Consider the following 27,542-nt stretch of genomic DNA (forward strand, 5'->3'; position numbering starts at 1 on the left):
CTGTTGTGGGTCACAGTCACAGAAGCTCAAACCAAAGTTCTAGTAAATGGTGAGCTATAGCTTTTATAGAAGAACCTTCTTGGATTTTGAGATTGAGGTCTTTGAGTCAGAATTCCATCTTATTGAGGGGTGTTACATTTGAAAAACCTGACTTTTAGTTCCAAATGAATGCACCGTAACAGGTCAGATATTTTCCTTTGTGTGTGTGTGACTTATTTGCTAACAACTCTCCTTGATGCTGTGCAGTAGCTTTCTGCGAAATGTAGCATTTTCATTTTTTTACAACCTTTTGTGACTTCCTCAGTGACCCATAATGTCAGTTTTATCGACCTCAAGTGAAACATGAGGAGAGAAATGAAAACAACAGCTTAGCAGGTTGAAATGCAGCTCTCAGAGACAGGCGCCCATGTTTCCCTACAGTTACAAGTAGCACAAAATTGCTTAATGCATACACAAGCAGAGATGTTGGACACATTGTGTCCAGCATATGACAGTCCCTCTGTGTTACACTGTACGTAGCCGGCTAATGGAGGGAGGTCAGCCATGTTGCCAGGTTAGGATTCTGTAACTAAGTCACACTCTTAAGGGAGGCAGGGTGGAGTCCCATGAGAGCTGACCTAAAAGCTGGAGGTGGCTTTCATTCCCACCTCTGCTGAAGGATAGATCACTAGATGGATGGAAGGGTGAAAAGATAGAGGGACACAGCGGAAAGAGCCGACAATTTCATTTCCCATCTGCCACGTTAGTGCAGCATCAGCAAGCGTTTCATTCCCTAACCTATTTTTGGTCCGTATTCCAACTTTTTTTTCACCCTCCTGTCCTCCCTCTGGGTGTCTCCCATATCAGCATGCTTCAATCAGCGTAAACAGAGGTTATGTAGGCTTTAGGATCACGTAGGTGGTGTCGAGCCCCCCACGCGACGACACCAACCGGACCGTTCTCCTAATCTGAAAGGCAGAGTGAGTGATGAGTCAGCATGAGAAGTGTGAGACGTTGGAGTGAGAGGTCTGGCTTATCGGGGTGTCAGCCAGCAGCTGGAGCCTACATGCTGAGAGACCTTCTCTGGCAGCGAGGAAAAGGATTGGCTTCATTAAAACACCCCAGGATTGGGTGACATCACTGGTTTGGCTGATAAACCAACTGAGGCCAACTGTGGAGATGCGATAAATGTCCCATATGACAACTCCAAAATAAAAAAGGGGACTCCCTATACTCAACAATTTTGTCTTTGCCCCTCAAGAGGAAGTTGTTTTTTTTTTGTTTTCTTTAATGGCGTTGTTTTGGTTGTGAACTTTTCCCAGGAGGATGAGGCGTCCAGAAGTTGAAATGAACCCAATCACTTTAATGCAATAATTTCCAGCACTGAAGCATCATTACCGTAAAGGCAGATTGATACGCTGTCCAGGCAAAATGGTGGAAATACAAGGGGAATAAAGTCACACAAACAGACAGCTCATTAATTTCCCCCGCCTGTGCTCGAGCTCGGCGACCTGAGTTTTTCACGCGGCGCAGGGAAATTTACTGCTTTGACAGACTAACCAAGCGCGCTCCTCCTAATTTGTATCAGCTCAGATTTGTTTTTGTTTTGGCGTCATCTTTATTTTTTATTGCAAATTACAGAGTGCCCCGAGTAATCTGGTGGGTCCGCTGAATGCTAATGAGCTTCACACAGGACTTACTGTTCAGGGAATACAACTCGGATGTTTATGATTATTGGAACTTTTCCTCTGAGTCAATGTTTTCTTCTCCTTTCTTTCTTTGCTCTCCTCTTCCTCTGATGAGCTTCCTGATCATCATAAATCTTGAGCCAGCAGTGTCCCCCGAGCAGAGCTACTGATCTTGTAATCTACTGTACCTCCCATGCAAGCGTTTTTTTTTTTTTTTTTTGTGGAAAAAGGGGGATTGCTTCTATGGGGAGTGCCACAAAAAGGTCAGGATGTTTTCAGTGGAGACATAAATCTGCTACAAGCATAGCAAAGGGAAATTAAATATGTTTTTGGAGCGCAATATAGTTCATAGAGTTACAATAACAAACCGCTGTGTTGTCAAACTGCTGTCAGGTGAAGATGTTACACTAAGTTTTTAGTTTGAAACTCCTTCTGATCTACTGTAAGCTTGATTGCACAGGTTTTTAAAAAGGGAACTGTAATGCCATTAAATCAGTAGACAGAGTTTGAGCAGTGGGGACTAATCAAATGATTCCAAAAACTTGTCAAGGTTACGTGGACAGATGCAACGCTAAATTAAATTTCACACCATCGCTGCTTGAAGGAAGATTGAAAAGCACTAAATAGAGTTCACCTCATATGCAGCTGCTATAATCATCTCAGTTCATCCCTGCAAGAAATACATTTCTCTAATGCTGTCCATCTCTATTTAAACTGAAAATGTTCCTTCTTAATTTTTATTGCTTTGCGCGACACTGAGGTGTGAACGATTAGTTATATGCTTTGTGATCCAATAAAAAATGAACACAAATACATTTATAATTGTACAATGCGACAGCGTATGATTCGATTTGATGTGTGTTAACGCACAATATTTACTTTAATCAAATATGTCTGCACTACAGTGAAGTGAAGTACTGGGTTACTGTTTATCTGATGCATGCTTTTTCAAAACCATCGGACGTGTCAGGTGAATCCAAGTAGTCAGAGAAGGTGTATTTTAGCTTTGCAGATGCTACACACTTCTCTTTTGTCTGTTACTGTCACTGTCTTATGTGAACCATCATCACAGATGATGGGGGGTGAGCATGTTGGAAGACTGCACATAAACATGTCCCATTTGCCCCTGCATTGGTTTTATTCCCATAATCCTTCTCTCTGCGTACACAGAGAGCTACACAAACAGGTTTGGGATGACATTTTAGCCCCACTAGACCATAGTGTGTCAGACATACAAAGCTTGAAATATATGACAAAATATGCCCAATGATTGAAATTAATTTTTATATATGTTTCATAGATGTGATCATAGGATATTTCTACTTTTTGCTTAGTACAGAACAGGTTATAAAGGGTCATAAATTGCAATACTTCTTGGCTAGATTTTTGCAAACTGCTATTTTTTTCCATTTACACAGTTATGCAACCTGACCTGAGACTTCATTTAAATCCTCCCTCAGGCTTGTCATCACCACTAACACTGTATTTGTTGTGTTCACAAACTTAAAAAAAACAGGAATAATATCTTATCAGGGGTTGGCTGACATCACCAAACGAAGCAGGTGACACGGGTTACAGATTAGTCTTTGAGATTAATCCAATGTTAATCTGTGGAAAAACAAACCAAGAGTCACACAGTCCCAGTCATGTGCAGGAAGGAAGCAAGCTGCCGGTGTGTTTGAATAAGATACAGACGTCCTCGTTCTGCTTTTTACATGCCTGTGGAAAGGAGCACATGTGGGATGATATTTTTGGGGATGTGTCATTGCACTTTGCGTGCGTCATTAGTATGCATAGGAATGTGACTGATGACTTTCATTAACGGGAGTGAACAAGGATTAGGCCCCCTTCAGTGTTGCCTGCTTTCACCTTTACTTTACGCTAATGATTTTCTTCCAACATCCTTTCCTCAAGGTTGACCCTGTCACTCCAATGGCCCCTTTTCTTTCTTTCCTTTCTTGATTCCTTCCTTCCTTAATTCTCTGTTACCCCCACACATACAGTGTATATTATGACTGCCTTCCACATCAGGCTTGCTGTGTGCGTGCGTGTCTGTGTGTTTTGTTAGGTAAACAAAGCCTGGCTTCTTTTATTATCAATGAAGCATAACCAAATCAATTTATAAACAGCCTTATCTGCTCACAGGAATGCCGGTAGCCCAGGAGCGATTAACTCCAACAGCCGTTAACCCCTTCGTATGCAGAACTGCTGCCACTAAGCTGTTTAAGCAAAAGTGTAAGGCAGGGTGAAGTTGAGAGGGCGAGGAATGAACTTCATTTGTCCTCATGAGTATGTGTGCACACCGACACACACACACATGTGTTTTGGCAAATTCTCTGCGATGGCATGTAGGTAAATGCAAGGAGATATATGCAGCAAAAGAGAGAGAGAGAGAGAGAGAGCGCGACAGGGGAAGAGTGAGTAAGAGTGGAGGAGGGGTTCGGGGGAGTGAATTTCGACATGTCATTTCTGAAATTGAGTTTTGATAACTGACAATTTGTTCAGCTAGTGAAATGTCAAGAGTCCAAAAAGATTGATGAAGTGCATAATAGATGTCTCAGATTGACTCTCCGCTGTGGGCTTGAGTCCCACGCACGCATCAGACCACCGAAACGATACAGAAATGAGATCTCGCTCTCACTCACGCACACACACGCACACATGGGACAAACACACAAACAGATACGCGCATGCTTGACTGCTGGAGAGCACCTCTGATATGGAAAACTGGTCCACGTCAATTTAGTTTGGGGGGGATGTGATTTCTGCCTGAACAGGGAAGTGTCATTCAAATGATGGTGGCCACTCACTGAGGGCTTGTAGATTTATTAGGAGGCTGAGTTGTTGTAATGGTCTATGTAGCTGTATATGGGATCACATTAAGGTAAGCTCTACTTTTTCTGATTACCACTAATGTGGTCTGCATAATCTTCATGGACTTCACCACTAAGCTGGATCTGGTTTTACAGCTCTGACTGTGTGTCTGCACCGGTTTTCACTGCAGAGACCTGTGGAGAAGTTGAAGCTTTGGGGGTTCTTTCTCTCCCACATATTGCAGTTTATTTAGCTGAAAGCTGCATCAACACACAGTCAGACTCCAAACTTAGAGATACTCCAGTGATTTATACTCCTTTTTTTGTGTGTGCATACTGAAGAGGAGGCAATACGATAGTGATTCCTGCTAGCATTAGCATCTATAAAGGCTTTGCAGGCATTTTTTCCTGCAGTTACTCTAACCCAGAAGTACAGTGCATATGTATAGTTTCTACTTCTGGGAACAGTGTATTTCTTGTGGCAGTACTCTGAAAATAAAAGTTAAACTCTTGTGTAAGACTGTCGGAAAACTCATATGTACAAGGTCTTCAAACAGACTGTGTAAGTAGCATTTTATTTAAGTGAGTAGCTGCATGTAATATGCATAATGAAGACGCCAGTGTTGTCAACTAGGTTGAGCTCCATAGGAGAACCTCAAAGGACATTAAAGTAAACTGCATTACTCCTACAGGCTATCATAGGATCAAACGTGGCACAGCGTGTGTCTCATTTAAAACTTTTTCACTTGTTATTTTATTGCAAATTCAGGTGGCAAATCTAACATACAGTTAGCAGCCTGGCCCAGCTCCTAAACACACACAAAAGCGTGAAGACAGAGGTTATTTTAACTTACTCGAGCTAGTGGCTAATGCCATCTAAAATGTCACATTTAAGCACCGGTATGTTACAACTGTTATATGTCTTGTACGAGTAAGTAGAACATGCTGCACTCGATAAGGGAATGTAAGTAAATAACCACAGAGGCATTATATAACTAATGATAGGCGATATGACTAGTAATATGATGATTAATGTGACACCCAACTCTCCCACAGAAGAACTGTACAAAAAGTTTAGAGGTGGAGGGATCACCAACTATTAATAGGGGGCACCACAGAAGAAGAAATCCAGGGTGGAGTCCCCAAACTCAGAGCTAAACACAGAAACTACTGGAAACCTGACAACTGTGTATTACACGGAACAGAATTTGTGTAATTATAATAATAAAATATCGTACTTCGTCTCCTCCTGTCTTTGCATACTTGATATACAAGGGTTCCTTTCAAGGGTTCAATTTGATGGAGATGTTTTAGCTCTTCAGTTAGCCACGGCAATAGGTTTCACATACTGGTTTTGCTCTTCAACCGCAATCACAAAGTCACTTCGTCTGTACATAGCTAAAAATGAGGACATCAGTGATTTTCTGATTTAAACAGATGTTGAATGAATGAAGGAATAAATGAATGTTAAACTCTTCTCATATTAAGAGCCTGTATCTCATGTGTTTGCGGGGGCTAGACTTGACAAACATAAATGATGCTACATAGGATAAGCACCAGTAGTGAAGTAGCTCTCCTAACACATTAATCATTGTCAGCTGCTTCACATCCCAATAACCTCCTATTGATAATTCAGTTTAGACACTGAGTAACATTGAATGTAGTACATTTAAAAAAAATTAATAAAGCAAAATCCAAATGTAGAGGATGAAACAAGCCAGCAGCCAGACTCACAGGAATGAGCAGAGACATCTCTTCCCTGCATTTGTCTAGCTCAAGGATGTGACTCACAAAGGTCACACGTGTCATTAAAATGAAGGCATCAATAGATGAGATATTTTCACAAAGGTGACACTCTCCCATCCCAGCATAATTAGCCTCATTTTTATTGCAAGCCGGTCACTTAAAAGTCAATTTCAATGATCACGCCAATGAATCTTTACACCAGCTGATATAAACCTGTTATGCCGTGGGTACGAATCCCCAATGCACAAGACTGCTAGCCTGAGTAATACCTCGCTTTAGGAAGAGGTCCAACTTTCCGGTTATCTTTGGGTGTCCTTTGTGAGGATGCAGCACTCCAATAAGCCTTGAGGATATTGGGAGCCATCCAGGGAGTCTATCTGACATAACAAAGGATGTTTGAAGAGCACAAGCAAACGGCCTTGACAGCACTAAGGATGAAACTTTTTACATTTGTGTTTTTTTTTGAAGTAATGATTGAGTCGTTCTGTTTGATGCTAAAATGTAGCATTATATAGGAATTCATGAATAATCAATTGATGTTTGATGATGTACAGTGGCTTAGTAATAAATGAATCCTAGTTTCTGGCCCAGCAATTAACCCCAAAAATGTATTTTGTAAGGTATTTCCTGTAAAGATTGAAACAATTGTTGATGACTCATCCTGTACTAAAATGAGTAGGCCTATACTTGGCTGCAATAGCAATGGCAGTGCTAGCAAGGTGCCATCTTGGAACTTCAGGTGCCATAGAGCTTGAGATAAAACCCCACTGTTGCTGTTTTGCCCGAACACCCGCCAACCATCGCATGAAGTGCAAACGTATTCAAAAACTGAGCATTATAAACAGAGATCAGTTTGATATGAACTAACTAGACACAAACTGTGAGAACAGTGAGGTTTTTTTTTAGGTGGATCTGTGACCCCTTGGCTAACATGCAGTGACCTACACTGCAGCCAGCCCGGATCAATATGTTTTGGCCTCACATTTGGGAAACAGGCATGTCGTCCATATTTATTTAGAGTCTATGATGAATACTTACTTAATTTAAGGATGAAGGTGAGCCAGAGGTCCTTTAACTGGCATCAAATCCCTGGTATCAATTCTGTTTTTAACTTCTCTCCAAGTGATGTAATCCAAATGTCTCTACTTTTGCACATTCTGACTGTTAATTCTTAAACATTACACAAGTATATATAATAGTCTAAGGCCTCAGCGTATCCTCTGATTCATTGTACTGTATGCAAAGTGTATCTCCTGCGTAAACACACTATTAGAGTTTCGAGCAGAAGAGCTTGTGCAGCTCCTCTTATCTGCCAGGCATGCCTCTGATGGCTCCTGATTGAAATGCCAGCTCTGAAGTTCTGTGCTCAGCCACACGTGTAAACGCCGCAACAGAATGTAACTTATTCCCTCAAAGCGCTTGTTTTCTCTCCCCAGGCAACTGGAGATTAGTTAGTTCACATTCTGGACGGGTGCTTTTTGAAGAAAGCCGTTTTCGGGGAGATGCGCGTGAAAAATTGGCAAGCAAGCATTAATATGTATAATTAATTTTGTTGTTATCCACATATTTGAGCAACGAAGGGAGAGGCGCAGACTGAATTCGGAGCCCATGCTCACAGGAACCCAAGGATGGCGTGTGGATCATTTTTAACATTTACATTCCAATTCAATTTGCTCAACTGGAATTATCTGGCTCCTCTTCATGGTGGAGATTAATTCAGTTTCCTTGTTGTTCATTTCTAAGTTTAATAACATAACCCAAAGGTATTTCTTTTTTTCAGTGAACACAGAGAATTTTGTGTGAGTCTTTTCTGCAGTTTTTTTTGTTAGCCTCTACAGTACATGTGATAATCTTTATTTTAACTTTAGCAGCAGCCAGTCTGTGATAGGACAACCAGCCTCTGTAGTCTGTTGTGGTATTAGCGTCACAGTTCTTTAAAGGTAGGGTAGGAGATTTTGAAAACTCAGCGAGTCAGCCAGATTTAGAAAGTAAACACACGTCCCTTTCTCTCAGAGCTCACCCCGAAGCCACGCCTCCCAATCACATGGACGTGCATTACCTGAAGACGAGCTGCGGTCTGTGACTTCGGCCATGATGCATGTAGCTCTCAGGTGCACGCAGAGCAGGAAGGAACCAGACAATCCAACGTGCAGGGTCGACCCGGAGGACTGGTTGATGTTTTTAGCGTTTAGCTTCCACAGATGATTAATATTCTTCGTTTTAATGCGAAACTGCCAAACTAATCGGTTGCTATCAGACTGTAAAGCAAAGTTACACTAATTTAACAAACAGTGCTTTAGAATTAAATCTCCTACTCTACCTTTAAGTGCACATACAGTATATACAAACACACACCCAAGCAACAAGCGGTGCATCTGCTTGCTCTTGTCTGCTCAATCAGGATCAATTTGACACCTGTTCTCGTTGCACTGTGTTATCACAAAGGAATTCTTGGTGACGTGCACACAGGCCCAGTTTCCCAGGCACCTTTGGGGGGCCTCGGCGGCAGCCGCCGTTTATCTCGTAGGTAGCTCGAAGCGTGCCGGGGTCGCCGGCCTCTTCACTGCCACCCCCTCATCAGGATAATTACGCTTTCTCAGCCTGCTGCACACAAATGGGGAATTTCGCCAGCCCCTCCAAGTTGTAGATATAGTCTGCAAATTGCCTCTGATTCGCCACCTGATTGTGCTATGATTATGTTGTCACTGGATGCTGTGATTATGATGGCCCATAATTGCTGGTGTGCATTAGCTGCTGCACAACGCCCCCCGATCTCTCTGTCTACCTGTCTATGGATCTGTTGACTTCCTCTCTGTCTATAAGTCCCCCCCCCCTGTTTTTTTGTGTCACCGCTCGGTCTCAGTTTCTTTTTTCTCTCTTCACTAATTCAGACAAACACACAGTGATTCTTGTTGTGAAACACTTTGATGTTCTTTCACGCGCGCTTTCTTCTGATGTTGTTTGAAAATGATATGTTTGCACCGCACTTTATGCCTGCATCTTGTCCACAGAACCAAAGAAACGTGTTTTTATTCATTTCTGAGAACAATTTAACATTTAATTTCATCTCTTTGTTTATTCCTACAAACAGGTTTGTTGATTCAACATGAGATTCTGAAATGGCACCTGAACATTGATGCATAACCCAGAACTCCTGGGTTTTTTTTCCTAATAATTCAGCCAAGGTGTGTGTTTGTGTGTGTGCTTGGAATAAAATGCCAGTTGGGGGTATTGTTTTACAAGATGTACAAACACACTTGTCCAACAAGCGTGCAGAGGAAGTGTCTCTTCGTGGCACAGGATTCTCATTTACTTACGAAAGGCATTAAGTCACCTGCGGCAAGGCAGCAGAATGTGCCACCTCTTGGCGCGGGAAAGCCATTTGTTTGGGTGTGTAAAACAGAGGAGTGTTTATTTGGGCTTGTTGGACTAACAGTGTCCCCTGTCAAAGCGACGCTTCAGCTGTCAGCGCTTTGAAAAAGTGGGGACTAATTTGCATCTCATTAATCCCGCCTCCCCTCCCGGCTCCTCTTGAAAAACTTTCCTTCTCCTCCTCCTCCTCCTCTCCGAGTCCTCATGCCACGTTACTGTCTTTAGCCAAGCTCATTAGGAGACAGAGCTTTTCTTGAAGTCCAGAATGGCTCTAGCTGTTCTCGCTGAGTGACTGATGGACATGTGTTTTTCCTCTTTTCAGGTCTGGAGTGCTTGATTAAAAAGGCATGACTTGGACTCTTGATGAGCATATGGATTAAAAGCGCAGTGATTGCTTGGCCATTCCGCACACTCTAATTGAAAGCCTAATGTGCACCCACCGCATATTAATTAAAACCAGAGGTTATAGGCCCTTGGGGCGCACCATTTAGGTCTCTCATTAAAAATGAATAACCTCAGTTAATTATTATTATCGTGTTGTGAATCACGTCAGCGAATAAATAAGACAATGGGGCTGTCTTGCTTTGAAAGCTCTCAACAGGAGCATTCGGTGGGAGGGGTAACGCACAACCTAGTTTTCAATCCCAGAATCACCAGTGTGGTTTTTACAACATTGTTTCACAGGGGTCTAAATGCTTTCAGCATAATCAATGATAAGATGAAGTGAGAAGTCAATTTAGTAATACTACTATAAAAATGACTTGCAAGCTGAAGCTACTTGACAGGCTAGCATGTGTGGGCTGAATTTGTTTTTCTTGTCGACCATTTCCCCTTAAAGAAACTGAATTAAATATAATATAGCGCTGTGGAGAACTTTGCAGATGTGGACTTCTCTTGGTGTTTGTGCTGTTGTTGCACTAGCCCTATAGCTTTTGAAACTGAAAGGAATGGACGAAGAATGTACTAGCAAGCCAAATAATCATGCTGTCATTGTGCATGCTTACTAGTTCTCTCTTGTTTTGGTATATTTGTATGGTCTTCTCTTGAATCAACCAATCAGAGCATCCCCAAAGAAGCTGCTTAAATCCCCTCTGTCCAGTTGGCAATGTCATATCTCCCAGTAGGATACATAGGTAGAGTTGGAGTGTAGCTGATGCAGGTGGGCAATTGTGAAAACAGGAAGTGTTTTTTTTTTTGTACCTGGTTGTAAACATGTTTTTTTTCTGCTGTAAGGTTTTGGAGCCTGCCCCTAGTGGCCATAAGGGAAATTATATATATTATCGAAGATCTAGGGCAGAACAGGAGTGTAACAGTTTCACACAAACACAAAGATTTTTAGATGTGCCGAGTAGATTAACTCACACGAGGTACAAAGTGCTCATCTAATCAATAAGCACGGAAGACAAATCATGGCCCATCTTAGAGTTCTTAGATCATATCTGAGGTGCTGAGCAGGTGACTGCTAACATTCTTGACCCTCATGTAAACATAACCACAACATGACTGCATCTGTTTGAAGATACCCCACAAATATGTAACGTCCACAACTTTCTTAAATTGCCACGAGTCTCCATTGTAATTCTAAGAACCAGCTTGAATAGATCGATTTTCCCCATATCACTGAGCATTGATATTTTATTAATGTGGAATTTGGATTTATGTCGGAGCCAGCCTTGTTTTTTTTTTTTTTTAATTCTGCAGGAACTGTATTAGATCTTAGTAGGAAAAAGTCTCTTTTCACCCCAGTTATTTTATTCCCTGCCACCTGAGCATAACCTATGGTGGGGCGCCCAGATGATTTCCATGCATATATATTTGATTAATGACATGCCAGCATCACTGTCAAGTCCAATGCCATTCAGCACTGCCAGCTACAAAGAGTACTATCACCTTGCAGCAGATAATAGAACAGAGGATAGTGTTAGCTGGGTTTTATATTGTGATTTCTGAATTGTTTTATAGTTGTTAATTCCCTCTTTTGAAGTGCGTACTGATCACCTTCCTCTGTGACATCATCATCATCATACCTGTCAGCCTTTTTGCAGTCTAAGATGTTCAGAGTGAGCGAACACAAAGCATCTGTTTACATTGTTTTTGTCTTGAGATCAAAGACGCCGCTGACTGCAAACAAGTTCAGCAGATGACACAAGGTGCCAAATGCTTCCCGAACATCAGATGGCTTCTTACCGCGATCCATATTGCATTCTAGGCCAAACCTCCCAAACACCATCACAAGTATTTCCCCTGAGGATCCTCCCTTCTCCATTCATAGTCGAGAAACATCTTGCGGTCAAGGGCCTCACCGCGTGAAGTTAAACGATTTTGAAGAATTCCAATCATAACATTGGAGTTTTGTGCAACAGCAATCCCAAGAAGCAAGATAGAGGAATGGTACAAGGCCAGGCTCGGGGAAAAAACACAGGATATGATGGAAGGGAATCGAAGAGACGATACAAATTATGGCACAAAGGCGGAGCTGCTGTTGGATTCCTCATAAGAATTATTCAAGGAGAAATGGCACCTGGCCTGGGGGAAATCAGCACTGCCTTCAGCCGGATTACTCCTGGCACAATCCGGACACAGTCTTGTTTGATGTCCCCCACCCATCCGTCTTGTATGTAGTCTTTTATCTCACTCTAAAGTAATATAGTCTTCACTGCAATTCAATAATGGCCCAGCCGAGCCTGTCAGGCTGCGTTTGCCCGTTATCTCACAAAGGCCTGTCCACTCCAGCAACGAGCCACCCGATATTTGTGTGTGTGTTTGTGCGTGTGTGTAAGTGATTTCATCCACATGGGAGGGACTTCATGCTTGTGTATGTGATTGTGTGTATGAAGAAGAGAGAGAGAGAGAGAGAGAGAGAGAGAGAGAGAGAAGGAGACGGGAAGAGAGATGCCAAATCAATTGATGTGTGTCTGCACCATGTGGCAGACAGAGGGGGAAGTGGGGAGACAGACGGTCTATTTATCCCTCAGTGTGTTTGTATGTGTGTTTTGACCGGTTATCCTACTTGAGATCTAAATTAAGAAATAGTGCGGGCGATGGGGCAGATGCTGCGGCCAGCACCTGTGTGTTTGTGTGTGTGTGTGTGTCTGTCATCACAAGTGAAGGGTTTTAACTCATTTCCTAATTGGATGGAAGGGGCAGATATGGCCCAGTGTGACCCCGGCCTTGCTGCAGGACAGTGGGAACCACAGTAATTTACCCACAGAGTGACAGCCACACTGATGCGTTCAGGTTCCTCCTGCTTGGAACGGTGGGTCAGCTCTTCTGCATATTCCAAATTAGATGGATGTCGGACTGAAAGATTGACTGACTGACACATGAATAAAGAAAAATGGATGGTGCAGGGGGATTGATGGATAAATCATAAACACACCCTATTGCATGGATATCTTCATAGCACTACATCTCTGCATAATGTTGGGGGCCATTTTCACTTCATGTCAGGCTGTAAATGCATCTGCATAAGCAAGCAGCTTTCATTTACCTCGCAGTCACGGGGCATCATGTCCCACAGCTCATTCAGCGCATGCTAATATATGGCTGCACAGGCCTCCCCATCATAATCACCCATAACACTAAAATGAGACGCATGACAGTAAATAGCAGTCAAGCCTTACAAAGACTATTTGGCAGGGGAATGATTTTTGTTGCTAGCAAACACTTCAGATGCCAATAAATAAGACAGATTTTTTGATATATTAAGCTGCATCTTTTATTGTCATGGCTCAGTGCAGTCTGCGCATGCAAATAAAGAGATATATTTACTGTACATATGGACGAGGAGAGAGAGGGAGATGGAGGGAGGTGCTGTTCCAGGAGTCAGATTGCAAACGGTGAGTGATTTGTTTTTGCAATCAAAAACAAGAATTTGATTTAAGAGCTGTATGGGAACAAAGCACTTTTTTCCCATGCATAACAAAACAGTGAAACAAAAATGAACATGCACATTTTTCAGTCATGTTCTGTGCAATATATGATTACTTTATCAATGTCTGCTTTCTAACGCTCACTGCACAGCCCAAACACCAAAAACCAAACAGCTTTATTTGTCACACGCATGGTCAATTTGGTCCAAGTCTCCCGCAGCCTTAATGTTATCTCCTAAAACATGTCAGTATTATTAAACATGCTGAACACGGAGCAGCCATATGTGCACAGTGTGACACGTGGAAGGAGGGTTTGCACATAGAACACGCTGGCGTTAGCATCTGCATGGAGGAACGCGACGGAAACACCCCGCTGATGCAGGGGGCTCTGAGGGGTCAGCTAGACTTAATTGCACTGAGGGAACATGTGTGCTAGTCCAAGCTGGCGGAGCCACTCTGCGAGGGGGGCCGGCCATCTGCCACCCTGCACCTCTAAACCTGAAGGGCCGGTTTGGGTTTAGTATAGGAAGCGACAACACTGTCATTGCGGTACATGACTGATCCACAGAGGCCAAAGTGTAATCAACATAGAATATTCTGGAGCTTCTATTAAATAAGACTTAAAGCACTCACCTGTCTTATGATTTATGTTCTTGCAGTGGAACTATGAGGCTAAGCCAACCCATAATGTGAATTTTTGGTTCATCTCGGCATATTTAAACATTATTTTAAGTCTTAAACTTTATTTTCCTTTTTCTCTAATTTAATTTAATGAGCAAGCTGCCAGTGGAGTTTTTGTTGCATAAGTCTTGCACTATCCTGTTTTTTAAGGAGTAACTCAGCAGGCCTCGATTGTCTTGTTTTTGCTGACCTCCATACATTTTAACACCCCAGCTTGCTGCTGTGATGTAGTCCTGGGTTAGCATACCTTGAAATTTCTGACAGGCCTTTTAACCGAATTTGCTTCAATTCTTGGATCGTCAATGATTCTTCTTCTAATGTTACTTTTTAGCCTTGAATCTCAAAAGATGACCAAATTCTTAATAGGCTTTGGGTTTTGTCAATAGATTGCTGCACACTTTCATTGGACTTTTCCATTGTTACTTTATCACAGTTCTTACTGCAGGTTGAAGAGCTGTGTTGTTAGCAGGTTCCTTGAGAAGACCTCCCTGATAATCAGTTAAAAATGCAGCTTTCTTGGGATCTTTCACTTTCCGATGTTGTTTTCAGATTCATTTGGCTTTGTGGACACTTTTTGTCTTCCACAAGACAATAGCTCTACAGGATGGAATGTTTTTTTGGTACCAGCTAGGACCCAAATTTTATGTTAGGACTACAGAAACACTGTCTCACAGGTGGTTTCTGACGTGGCCAGCTTAGTCTGTACCCCACAAGGGCACAAGGGTATCAGGCATTTAATAACACATCAAACTCATTTATGCCCTGGACAATAAGTAGACAGTTTCCCCTTGAAAGATTTCCACACTAAGATTGAAGAATTAGGAAAAATACAATATCCTAATGAGAAAGTGTCCTTGTTTGAACAAGTTCCTGTCCTTCTTGGATCGTGTTTTTCATTCACCATGCAGCAAACTACTAAAATAACCTTCAACAAGCTAAAGATAACTATTTTGGACATGAAAAGACACTGCTATGTGGACTGATAATAAGAGGCACGAGTCGCCAAGTGCCAATGCCACCGTTGCCTGTGAAAGCTTCCATTCTGACTGCGTGTCTTTGTGTCTATTTTTACACTGCACCCTATTCATTAAGGCTGATGACTGATAGGCTATTTTGTTGGCAGCCGGAGTCCGTAGCGTGATGCAATGACCTTGGATCTGAACTAGGGAGACTGGCCTCTAAATAAAGAGCGGGTTGCCGCTGCATGTTTCAGGGGCCTAAAGCAACAGCGTTTCGACGTAAAGATCAAGTACATGAACATTTTACAGGTGTTCATGCGGTGAGGTGACATGCATGATTGATGTGAATTAAACTGCTTTGACTTTAAAAACTTAAACTGCTGTGGCAGCACACCAATGTCAGAACAGCAAAACAACTGCAGCCACACAACATGCAGCATGCATGTTCTGCACATGCTACAATTAGCATGAAGTGAGGGGGTTACCTTGAGGTTTAAAATTAAAACTTTATTTGCATACAACATGTGACACCAATAATAAATGGACACCATGTGCAGCTTTAGTGCACTGCTGCTCTGTTTTTAGTTCTATAGGTAGCACATATTAAAGCTGCAGTTTACCATTTCTGCACCTAATGATTGTGTACATTATCGACTAATTGTCCATGATCAATCAATGTATTCTGTCACTTTATGGGCAGACCATTGAAAAAGTCCTGATAATTTCTATTTATTGACTAACCATTGCAGCATTAGGACTTGTCTGTCTGTCCTGCCCTCAAGGCCACCTGACCCCTGACCTAATCACCCTTCATCAGACTTTATAAATGCTTAATGATGTCTGGGCGTCACTGAGCATTTGTCCATATAGTGCACTTACATTTGTAGGTATTGTTCATAACAAGTGTTGGCATCTTAGCAGTGTGGGGATTGGCTCACTTTCAAAACCAGCCACTAGTGGCCATTCACAGAACTACAGTTGTTTTATTTTTTTGCTTGTCCCTGGAAGTTGCTGCTTTTGACAGATAATGCATATAACATATTCAATAACAAATTGGCACACTGACATTTTGTTTTACTTTCATTTGGCTTAAACAGATTATATTTACCATTGCAGAAGGAAGTGGAAGTGAAAAAAGCTGCACTCAAATGCAGTATTTTGACAAAACTGTCTTTACTATTGATGCCTGTGTTGTCTAATATTGCTATGGGTAAAAATTGGCAGTTGTGTCAGTAATAGCGCAACGGAAGTGGCTCCATAGTCACTGTGATCTTAATTACTATAATCTATAATCTTAATTACAAAATCTACTGTGAATGTCCTGGGTGCCATTTACAATCTGGCTTTGGTCATCCTTGTGAGCCTTTCCTTCTATCTCTAGTAATCATGTACAAAACTTTGCACGACTGCACACAATAGACTAAAAAAAAGGGAGTTGTATTCAATGGGATCCTTGGTGTTAATGCCTGTTTTGAAGCCGGGAGGTAGGAATCAGGAATGAAGGCCTTCACTCACATCACATCGCTTGCCCTCCCGCTTCTCCATTTCCGCTCATATTTCCCTGACGGTCCATAAAAACAGAGCCATTTGAGAAGGTGCATTGATTTCTGGGCATATCTAGTGATAAAATGCACTTCACCCGTGCCTCCTTTAACTACCTAATTTGAGGGCCCCTGATTTGCCAGGGCCATGCAGGAACTGTAAATAGAGCTGTGAATCATAAGGGAGTAGGCAGGATTTGAGGACGACGTCTTTACTAAAGACACATACACAGTAAGTGAACACATCAAGCTGATTCTTAAGGGTTTCAAGCCTCGCTGCTGTTGGAGGAAAGATAAAATGTTCACAAAAAGACAAAGACTGGGCAGTGGACTGTCCTCTAATCAGCCACATGTACGCTTGTTTATATTTTGCACGCACTGCAAACACTTTGTGTATCCCTCCAATAACAGTGTCTATAGAAAAATTTGTCCTTCACCTTGCGTTTGCTTCAAATATCTGCCAAGTTGAAAGCGACCTTATTTTAAAGCCTTATTGAGCTGCAGATGAGGAAAAAAAAGGTGTTACTTTAGAAACACTCCTGAGCCCTTTTTCTGGCTATTAATGAAGCATTGTCCCGGTCACACCACTTTATCATGATCTATGAATCTCTGATTTTGATGCAATAGAAAACCAATCACTTGCAGCAAGTCTCCAGGCAAAGCATTAGTCATCATGTCTTTGACACCACCTACGAATTGGGTCATTCTTTTAAATTAAAAGCCCTCATTTGTAAATATACACTTGCAGACAGAAAAAAGACAACAGTCCCGTCTTATTTTGATGTATGGAAGAATAAAGCAACAGTGCTCAGGTGAATTAATGTCTGCCTACAGCACTGGGGAGCTCACGTATACCACATCTGTGCACAGAAAGTGAAAGGCGCAGATGATTGAGCGGTCTAACATTTGTACTCTTCATTAGGATTATTTCTCTGAGCCATTGCATCCTATTCACCATGTCAAAGCATACATTAATGGCTGCGAGGTGTCAATAAGATGCCAATATACTGTATGCTTTGGCTCTTCTTCATTCTTCTTTATCTTATTTTTCATTAAGCCGCTCTCCTCGACATTATTCAGGTATATATCTTTGTTCTCAGCTGGAGAGGCTCAAGTGAAGAAACTTAATCTCTGTTGCTCAATAGAGAGCCTCTGTCGTCTGATGGGGGCTGACGGTTATTGAGCACCTGGGGTGTATTCAATAAACTGAAAGTTTGTTCCTGCTTTAGTTCAATAAAGGAGCACTCTGTATCAATTTGCCCATGAGATATGTCTCACATAACTGTTAGTGAATTGCCACATGCTCAGGTGATCATGTCTAGGAACATTTTTTTTTACTTTACCCAAATAGGAACAGTTCATATCACGCTGGAAGAAAGTTTGCAGTCATCAAAATGATCCCATACACAGTAGGCTGTGTCTTTAAAGTAAAAATGAGCCAAATATTCTGAGCAGGCATCAGCAATTGTTGGCTTTTAAAGTTTAAGTTATTTTGTTTTAAGTCCACCTAAAAATCTGTCATTTATCTTTCAATATCTGGTCCAATCCCTCTTAATGCCCAGTTCTGTGGCTTATCCATACTCCCAGACCCAATAAGGGGAATAATCTGGTTGTTTCTTCCCAATCGATGTAGCCTGCGCTGCCTTGGCACACCTATCATTAAGGCTGTCTCACTGAGTGAGAGGAAGAGCACCAAACTTCAGGAGCTGCACACAATGCCAATGAGCTTGTCAGCCATGAGTTCAGTCCTTCTCTGAGCTTGGGCGCTTGCCACCAGTCACAATGAGAAAACCTCAGACTCAAAGGTGCAAAAGAAAAGTGACCATTTTTCACTCACAGACACGCATACTAGCAAGGCACTTCAATCATAGTGTATCATTCTAGGGCTTGTTTTTGGCAAAGGATGGCACAGACAGGCGTCTACAGTTTTACTGTCTTACAGTATGAGGGAGTTGGGGAGTTAGCAATGGAATGCTAATCAGCCTCTAGGGCGCTGAGCCACAGCAAATCAACTCCTCAGAGCGGATCATGGCCTGCGCTGACATTAACACCCCCACCACCACCCTCTCTCCACCCAACCTCCACACATTCTCATCTTACTACTCACAAGAGGAGAGGAGGCGGTGAACGAGAGAGGGAAGGGAATGAGGGGAAGTGAGTGGACGACAAGGTGTGATTATAACTGTGTGTGACAGGGATCCAGGGTAAGAGAGGCAGGCAAAGATGCAGAAATAAACAATACCCACAGAAACAATACAACCATGACAAAGGCAGGTAGAAGGATTAAGAGAGAAAGTTGAACTTGCAAAAAACTTTTAAGACATGTATCCAATGGCCTATTACACCTTGATTGAATGTTCACCATGCCTTGCACCTCTTTGTTAGTGTTGCTTCTGTTGATGCCAAGCTTTTTCAATTTAGTACAACACACAGCAATTTACAGTGTTAATTGTGTCAGACTTCCCACGAAAATCCATTATTGTTGGTTAGTTAGTCTACTTAATTTTGGACAAATGCAAGCATCCAGCCGGTGACAGCAGATTTTTGTTGTGCTGGTAGTAGCTGGATGGTAACACCATCACCTCCATGAGTTGGTGAATGAAACAGATCTGTGTAAAAGATCTAACAGTGGACTTAATTAAACACCTCAATGTTTCAAATAACGAGTTTTCAGCATATGGTCATTTGGATGGCATTATTGCCAGACTTCACCCATTGTGTCTACGGCTCATTCATCGTCTTTTCATTACTTTTACATGCAAAACTGTATGTAAAATCTTCATGGTCTAACATTTGACATTCTCCTGTGTGAAAGTCTAGAATTAGGTTAATGCTGCCAGCATACCCACCTCTCCTCCTAAGCATGTATAATTATGAAATCAATGACATAGTTTTATATTTTATTGGGGTAAATATCTGTTACTATACAGCTATATGTCACCAATGTGTGCCTGTTCAATTGATTTACAGGACAAGCCAATTACCTAATGGCTTTCTCTATAATTGTTGTTTACCTTGTCTACAATTTTATTTGCTCCTGCAAAATGGATTGTGGGGTGTCCACTTACTAAAAACAAATATTTTGTTTTCTTTTGTAGTCAAAAGAAAAGCAGGGGGACACAGGAACAAAACCATCAGACCGGTGACTGGATTCAAGGTTGGTTGGAACACAATTGGAGCTCCAGACACGTCATTCTGAACCATTTGATCATCTCCACGCATCCTTGTTTACAATTTTAATTCATTTTATTGTAGATGCTCAATGGGACAACTCTGAATTCTTGAAATGTCCACCAGTACTCGTAGATGCCAAATCCTTGTCACAAAGGTGATTTGGGGAAAGTGCGGCATCTTGATGAGTTAAAGGGATTGGAGCACTGTGCTTTCGTCCTCCGTGACATTGTCCATCTAGAAAAGTAGAAAAGCCTGTAGTTTTGAAACATGTGCATAAATCCACACACGGTTTGCCAACAATCAAAGACAATGACACACAAACAAATTACTTTGCTCCGCTCTGTTCTTTTTAGGAGACGTGCTTGCATCAGCATGCTGAGCCCACAGCATCCCTTCTCACCTGGGAGCTGTGTTGGACCACTGAGGTGTGGTAAGATACTACACGCTCCAGGGCGCCTGTGACCTTTGAATTATGGCCGTCAGAAACTCTGTGTGTGTGTGTGTGTGTGTGTGTGTGTGTGGGAGAGAGTGAGGCAGAGACAAAGAGAAGAGAGAGACGAGAGGAGGAACAGAAGGTGGATGTGCTTCTGCGATTCCACTGACAGTGTAATATTGCAAATGACTTTCCCTCCTAACTAGCATGTGAATCAGTTTTTGTTTATAGCTGCATCTCTGGTACAACTGCCCTTACCTGTACGGACACTCTGTGCCCTTTACTGAACCATAATCATATTCATATGCTGTGTACTGTTCCCATTTACATCCCGTAGGCCTCTGGAGAAAACACAATTGTGATGGCTGAGCATCTCTTTTGTACAATTCTAGTACTTTACAAGTGGGGTTACTTTGTGAACAATGACACGAGGACATTGTTCTAATGAGCATAGAGAGAGTCTCTTATAAATGTTCTAAACTGTAGTTTTTTTAAAGGGCCAAGGTTGTTGTTTTCATTTCTACAAATAATTTAGCACTCATCAAGTTAATTGCCAAGATTTTAGAATGAGAAAACATTGCAAAAAAATAAATCAGTCTAAGAATGAAGCACGAGTTCAGACAAACTCCAAGGTTAGCCAAACTTCATTCGTACTCAGTGCAGAATTTTATTTATGTGCTTTTTTTTAAAAAAAACTTTGACCCCCAACGCTGCAGTTGAGAAACCGCAATAAACAGAAACCTAAAGCAAAACAAAACAAAACAAAACAAAAGAACAGAATTAATTCTGTTCCTTTGCTCATTATCATAATGTAATACTTGTTTTTGTAGTGCTCATTTCTTGTGTTTAATTAGAGGATATTTGCAAACAGTTCTATCGACTATTTAAGCCATGTTACATGAAATTTAGATATATATACAGGTTTTTTTAAATGCAGGTTACAAATGCACCCAAGAAATGGGTTAGTCCCTTCAAACTTACTACCAAGTAAACAATGTTTGTGTACAGCTTAAACAAAGACACAGGGACTTTTTGTTTGAGATAATGTTGCAAAAGAGATAAGAGATAGTTGCAAGCGTTGATATCACAGATGATATCTCACCTGGCGACACATGAGCTCCAGGCCATGCAGATCAGCAGCTCCTCTTGCATCAAATGGATGAAAAGAACTGGCTCTGCAATAAAGCATACATGGTACATGATTGGAGAAACCACCTCCCTGTCCAGGTTATCGGCAGGTTGGATCAGGCTGAGAGATGAAATGCATGCCAAGCCCTGCAGTCTGATGCAAAAAAAAAACAGTTTTGGTCTCTACTGATAAATTCTGTTTTTGTAATCCTTAAACAAAGAGTGAATTTTCCGTGAAACCTGTTTGTTTTAATTTATGGGCATGATTGCTTTGTGACAGGCGGGCGCTAATTCACATCCCATAAATGACCGCCCACTTCAGCGTCATTGACACTCTACCTGTTTGCCTGTATTTGGATTAAACTAGAAGTTAGGCAGAGTATGATGCTGCCAGCATGGCAGTGTTCAGCTCCCCACAGAAGCCATATACAGTCTAAAGTTTGGCCACAAGTGCACAGCTTGGTGATTGTCAAGTATACAAAAGAGTTTTAGTGGCGTTATCGCAGCTGATAAAAATGATGATCATCACTATGATACAAAGTTGTTTTTCCCACACATATTTTGCTTATTTAATGCCAAACACCTTTATCTACATGTACACCTGAATGCGTGTTGTCAGAATATAAACAAGGCAAACAAATTTCCTCTGCACAGCATCATCAGTATGACTGCTGTGGAAACATGAATCCGTCTTATTCCTTTTATTTTTCTGTTTGAGGCAGTGTAGTAAGGCTCCCTGAAAATAGTTAATGTTTTGTTACACCCACACACACAAGAGCAGCGACAGTCTCCCAGAAGATGGAGAGCAATCTGATATCTCTAAGCCTGCTTCATTTAAAATATAGTAAAGCCTTCTGCTTTGCTTCTGAGAGATGCTGCCTGTCTTGTGTGTGGATGTTTGTGTGTGTGTGCTTTAGACTCAGGGATGATGCATAGACTCTGACACTTTGACAGATGAACAGATTTAGAGTGCTCGAAGGACCCAGCCTGTTCAATATAGGCGGGAGCAAGAAGTGTGAGTATGTTGGTGTGTGTGTGTGCTTGTTTATATGTGCCTGCTAAGATTTGCTAAATGTACAGTTCATGCCACTTTTATTTCTGCTCATTGATACATAACGTTGTGTAATGGGTAGGGATATATGGGTGGTGTCAATCTTGTCTGCTGGCATGATTAAGCCAAAGAGAGTGCACTGCAAGCAATAACCTCACACTATTACAAGCACAATGCAAAGATATTAGTTCTTTTGGCTGGAATGACACAGTGACACACAGTCATTGTTATTACACAAGTCTACCTAGAGACTTTCTTCTTTTCTCAGGGCCATTTCCCTCCAAGTTTTAGCCTTTCTAAATTTAATCTGTGCGATCATTGAAATGTAAATAGAAAGTTCCTGATTTAGTTCTAGCACTCAAAAAGGCTGTATTCCATAAGGCTCTGTCACTGAAGTCCCATTCCACCTTGTGTACCCTTTGTTCTGGCTTGCTGTTTGTGTAAATGTTACATAGCAACATGTTACTACAGAGCCATATGAGAAGTTTCCTGAGGGAAGGGTTCAGAAAGAACTAGGACTTTGAAAAGTACTTGATTGAGTTGATTGGATGACCCATTTGACCCATCTAATATATATATATATATATATATATATATATATATATATATATATATATAGTTTGATAGAGCTCATGGTGCTTTCCCATCACCATCAATGTATTAGTGACAGAACCATTCTCTCCTTGGATTGCCCACATATCCACACACCAAAGAAGCACTGACACCAGCGATCAGGAGATAGTGAACATTGTGGTGTCATACAGTCTTTGCAGCAACAATTGATTACATGACTTTTGGTTTATGCAAAAAGCTAGGTCTGGACCCCAGGAACCTCTCTGGTCACTATGGCGACACACAATATTGGTGCAAGTGTGAGCTGGTTCCACATTAGTTACTATAGTAGTATACAGGGGTTTGGATTTAGGTGCATTTCATAATACACTTGTGTTGCTGTGTGCCTATGTTTAGATTTGTATCTTTTTGAATTTGGCTCACTGTCCATATTTTGTCCTTCACAAACCTACACATAATGATATGTTCTCGCCATTGTTAGAGTTACAACTGCTGTCAACCTTCCCCAGACTGAAAAGCATTTTGTGTGAAATGTCAAGCCATAGTGAGTTAATTAGTGTCTGTCCAAAGCCCACAAAACATGCCCACATGGTTCCATATTCCCAAAATCTAAAAATGGTGACACTCAAACACATACACCAAAAGAATCATTAAAATAAAAAAGAAAAGCCTTTGCATTAATGCGGCGTCACTTCCCCAGTTATCGTGCTTCAGTCCCCATGCCCTCATCCGGACACAATGTTCTCCTGTCGAAAACTGCCGAACACAGACAAAACGCTCACTTTGTCTGCCTAAGCAAATAATTACTCCGATTAATTAGCCATGCTGTGGATAGCTGGAGGCAAACATTCCATTAAAAAGAGCTAAAACACAGCAGAAAATAGCTGTAAGATCACCACTGGAGGGTGCACTCCAGTGACCTTCTCTGACAAAGCCTGGGAACATGGATGATATATAGTATGGGCTCCACACGGACACGTGAGCACTTTACACCCTCTTTCATTTGACTTGTTGCCTGTTGTACTGTGGGATGAAGTTCATAAATAAAATGGAAGGATCACATACGATAATTGAGAAACTGTTGAGAACAATGCACTGCTCATACAGACATTTTCCCTTATCTGTGCATTTCTATTGATATTTTTTTCCACATTCCTTCAAACAGACATTCACTCCTTAAGTGTTTTAAAGGGGCTCTATTCATAGTTTTTACAACCTGTCAGGCACTCCAACAATCTGTGTGAGTATGTGTATGTTCATCTTCAACCTGCACTTTTGCATGACTTTGTGTGTCTACTTGTTTTGTGTGTAAAATATTAAGACTCTAATCTGTCCCATTCGTTTTACCTGCCCTTGTGGTTTTTCTGACGCCGTCTAGCCCCATTACCCACTGAGTGACTAATGAGTCTTACAAATGTGTATTATTTGCATCAAAAGTCTGAGGGGGGAGAGACAGCAATGAGAGGCGGTTACGGTTAAGGCCTGTTGATCTGCCATTGGTGAGAATGGAGGACATGAATACAGTATTAATGCTGCAGAAAGTTTTGTCCTTGCTCTGTGCACATTCAGTGCTGCTGTATTTACACCTAGAGCATGTGTTACAGCACACTAGGATCTGCGCAATCCATCCATCCTGTATCTTCACTCACATGTTAACATATTAGCTAAATGCTCAAAAACACAAGTTCTTCTTTATCTTCTCCCTAGCTTACCGCTCTGATTTTTTTTCTTATAAATATATGAGTTTGATTAGGGATTTATTCATAATTAAAGATGGCTCTCAGCACCTGGCTGTCTATGTTTTATATCTGCTACTCATCTTCAATGATCTGAACTGAGGCCCCTGACATCACAGCAAAAAGAAGATTCAACTTCAATAGGCTTGGAGCAGCCTCTTAGGGACTAGGAACTATACACCCCCTAGTGGCTCTTACAAGAACATCATCCCACTTCACCTTTCTAGAATGTATTTTTGAGCCGATGTGCATACAGAGTGAGGCGCTAACAGTGGGCAGTGTCTGTGTAGACCTGTGTACATTAACAGTAAGTCTGACTCTGTGTGCTTGTCCGCTTGTCACAAATGACTCGTGCAAAATGAGAAAGTGGTCTCATTTTGTCATTGCAGTAATTCATTTCAATTTTCAAATGAGTTTTCTCTTGTTTCATTTGTAGAGTGTTTCTAAGTGCTTATTTGCTGCTTCATTTTCTTCAATAAAATGGTTAAGACATTTCCACGTGCAATATTCCAGCCTTGATTTCACTTTTTAGCACAATTGCCTGAGAGCAATGAAAATTTCATCACTGCCTTCTGGTGATATTTTGGACTTGCAGTTTTCAGACTTAAATCCAATGCATATTTCAATTATTCTGTTAGTGGTTACACATGACTAGGTCCATCCTAACATGGGGTCAAAATATTTGATAATATAAATTATCTGTGTCCAGTAGGAGCACATCACCTCCTTGATGTCAGATTATATACTGTAGTCAGTTGGGGTAATATAACCAAATGTATTCGCTAAAGCAAGATGCCTGGCAACACTTGCCATGGTGGTGGCAAAGGTAATTTAGAGCTCTAACAGGTATGACAGAGCAAGAAGTGGATGTGTATATGTGAGTGTTTGTAGGAAAGGTTAGACTCTCCTCATATAATGAAGCACAGGCCAACATCTGAATTTGTATAGGTCACATGCTGCATGTAATCGCAGAGGTGTCCAGGTCCTCCTATCTTGATGTATGTCTGTGATTAGAAGGTAGACTCTAGCAACCAGCTCTCCATGTTCACATCCGGCCAGTGGGGGCAAACCAAGGCTCGAATTAGTCCACGTGAAGGTACCTTGTAAAAACTACATATGGTCAACCCAACACCCATCCCTTCTCTCTTTCCTTCCCCCCTCCTCCTCCTCCTCTTGATGCAATAGATGGAGCGCTTCTTACACCCGCAGGAAGCAGCAGAGGCCATCTCGATAGCATCCGCCATCTATTTTATTTTTTTCTTATTCTTATTTTTCAATTTGGTAGCTGGGGAAAGGTCAGGATTAGTTATCGACGTGGCTGTGTCTAAGCCAGAGACGGGGAACCACAACCGCTGCCATGGGTCCCCTAAAGCCATTTTCCTCAGTCCCAGCAGTAGCCTAATCTGTGTGTCAGTGTGTGAGTGCAGGTGCACATGACTGCGATGGCACCTGTGGGTTTGTATATATTTGGTGTGCGCTCTAGTTGTGTATTTAAGTAAATACTTTCCTGTGTATGGCTTGGAGTGCTCTTGGATTTGTATGCGAGCATGTGTTTGTCTCTTGCATTGTGTTTCTGGAAGGAAGAGTCTTTGCATTGTGTACAACATAAATGCATGCCCTCAGAGCTGTATTGGCATGTATTTGCACAGAAATTGAGGGAAGTCGCCTAGCGCCTCACTCTGTAACTTAGCATTCCAAATACATTTCAATTGAAATGCTTCTCAAATGCTTGTTGTGTACAACTTTCAATCAGTGTATCAACTCACCCACTGGCTTTAGTCAGAGTCTGCAAAACTGATTACATTCTACTTTCCTGTAGCATCCTACTTTTCTTCTTTTCCCCCTCTCCCATCCATCCCCAGACGAGCAGTGGTTCCCACTGTGAGAGGCTGCTGTCTTACAGCCCCAGCCCTGTGAAATGATGATAGAAGAGCAGGAGCCCTTTACCCATCAGTCTTTATCTCTCCTTTTTTGCCCTCCCCCACTTCCAACCACTCTGGTTGTGGTCACTCTGACTGTGACGGATGTTTCTGGTCGGACAGGGCTTGAGACCCCCACCAAAGTCATCTCAGGCCTCGCCTTAACCTGCTGGCTGGGTCCCCTGGCAAGGCCTCTGTAGGTCAGAGGTGAGAGAGTAATGGAAGGAGTAGGAAAGTGAGTGGAAGTGAGAAAAAGAAACTTAACTATATACTCGTTTGGTGCTCTTAACTGGCTTTGTTTCCTCTGTCTTCGTCTCCTCTAGCAGAGTTTAAGCTGGCGGAGTAGTGCGATTTGTTTCATGTCATCAATTTATTTTGAGCAGTGCATTGCATTATTTAGACAATGCTTATCTCACCCTCAGAATCACTATCTTGTCGAGACTGGCGCAGAATAGCATCCGTATCTCTAGTGTTCATCAAGGCATCTCATTTATTAACCAAAAAAGAAATTCTGAGGAGAGAACGATATGCAAGAATGATTAGATGCTCAAAAATTTGATGCTATCTGTCAGCAATTGCTTTTTCTTCATCTCTTCTGTGGCTGCTAGATCTTTAAAAGACATTAGCCACATACTGTAAGAAATAAATCAAACAAATGGATTAGCAGAGCTAAATAGTTGTCAGGAGCCTCACAAGGCCTTATGAAGACAGATCTGCCTCTTATGGAGGCAATCAGGTATGGAACTTATCATAACAGAAATTAGGAGTGAGACCCATTTTTTATTCCACAACCCAAGGCTATATTTCCATAAAAACTAATGGCCAAGTATATTATTCAACTAAACTGACTTATGTGCTGGCTCCCCTGTATTTTAAA

General features: G+C 41.7%; 1 long non-coding RNA gene across 1 annotated transcript in view; it reads left to right on the top strand.

Moving 5' to 3' along the window:
- LOC114451093 (uncharacterized) overlaps positions 1–20,417 on the top strand; it is a 55,377-nt gene extending 34,960 nt beyond the window's left edge. Inside the window, exons 3-4 of the long non-coding RNA XR_003672176.1 lie at positions 19,750–19,808; positions 20,179–20,417. This is a non-coding gene — a long non-coding RNA (uncharacterized LOC114451093). The remainder of the gene's footprint in view (positions 1–19,749; positions 19,809–20,178) is intronic.
- Positions 20,418–27,542: the final 7,125 nt, after the last annotated feature.

The sequence above is a fragment of the Parambassis ranga genome, chromosome 18 (genome assembly GCF_900634625.1).
Source record: "Parambassis ranga chromosome 18, fParRan2.1, whole genome shotgun sequence".
Classification (NCBI taxonomy): Eukaryota; Metazoa; Chordata; class Actinopteri; family Ambassidae; genus Parambassis; species Parambassis ranga.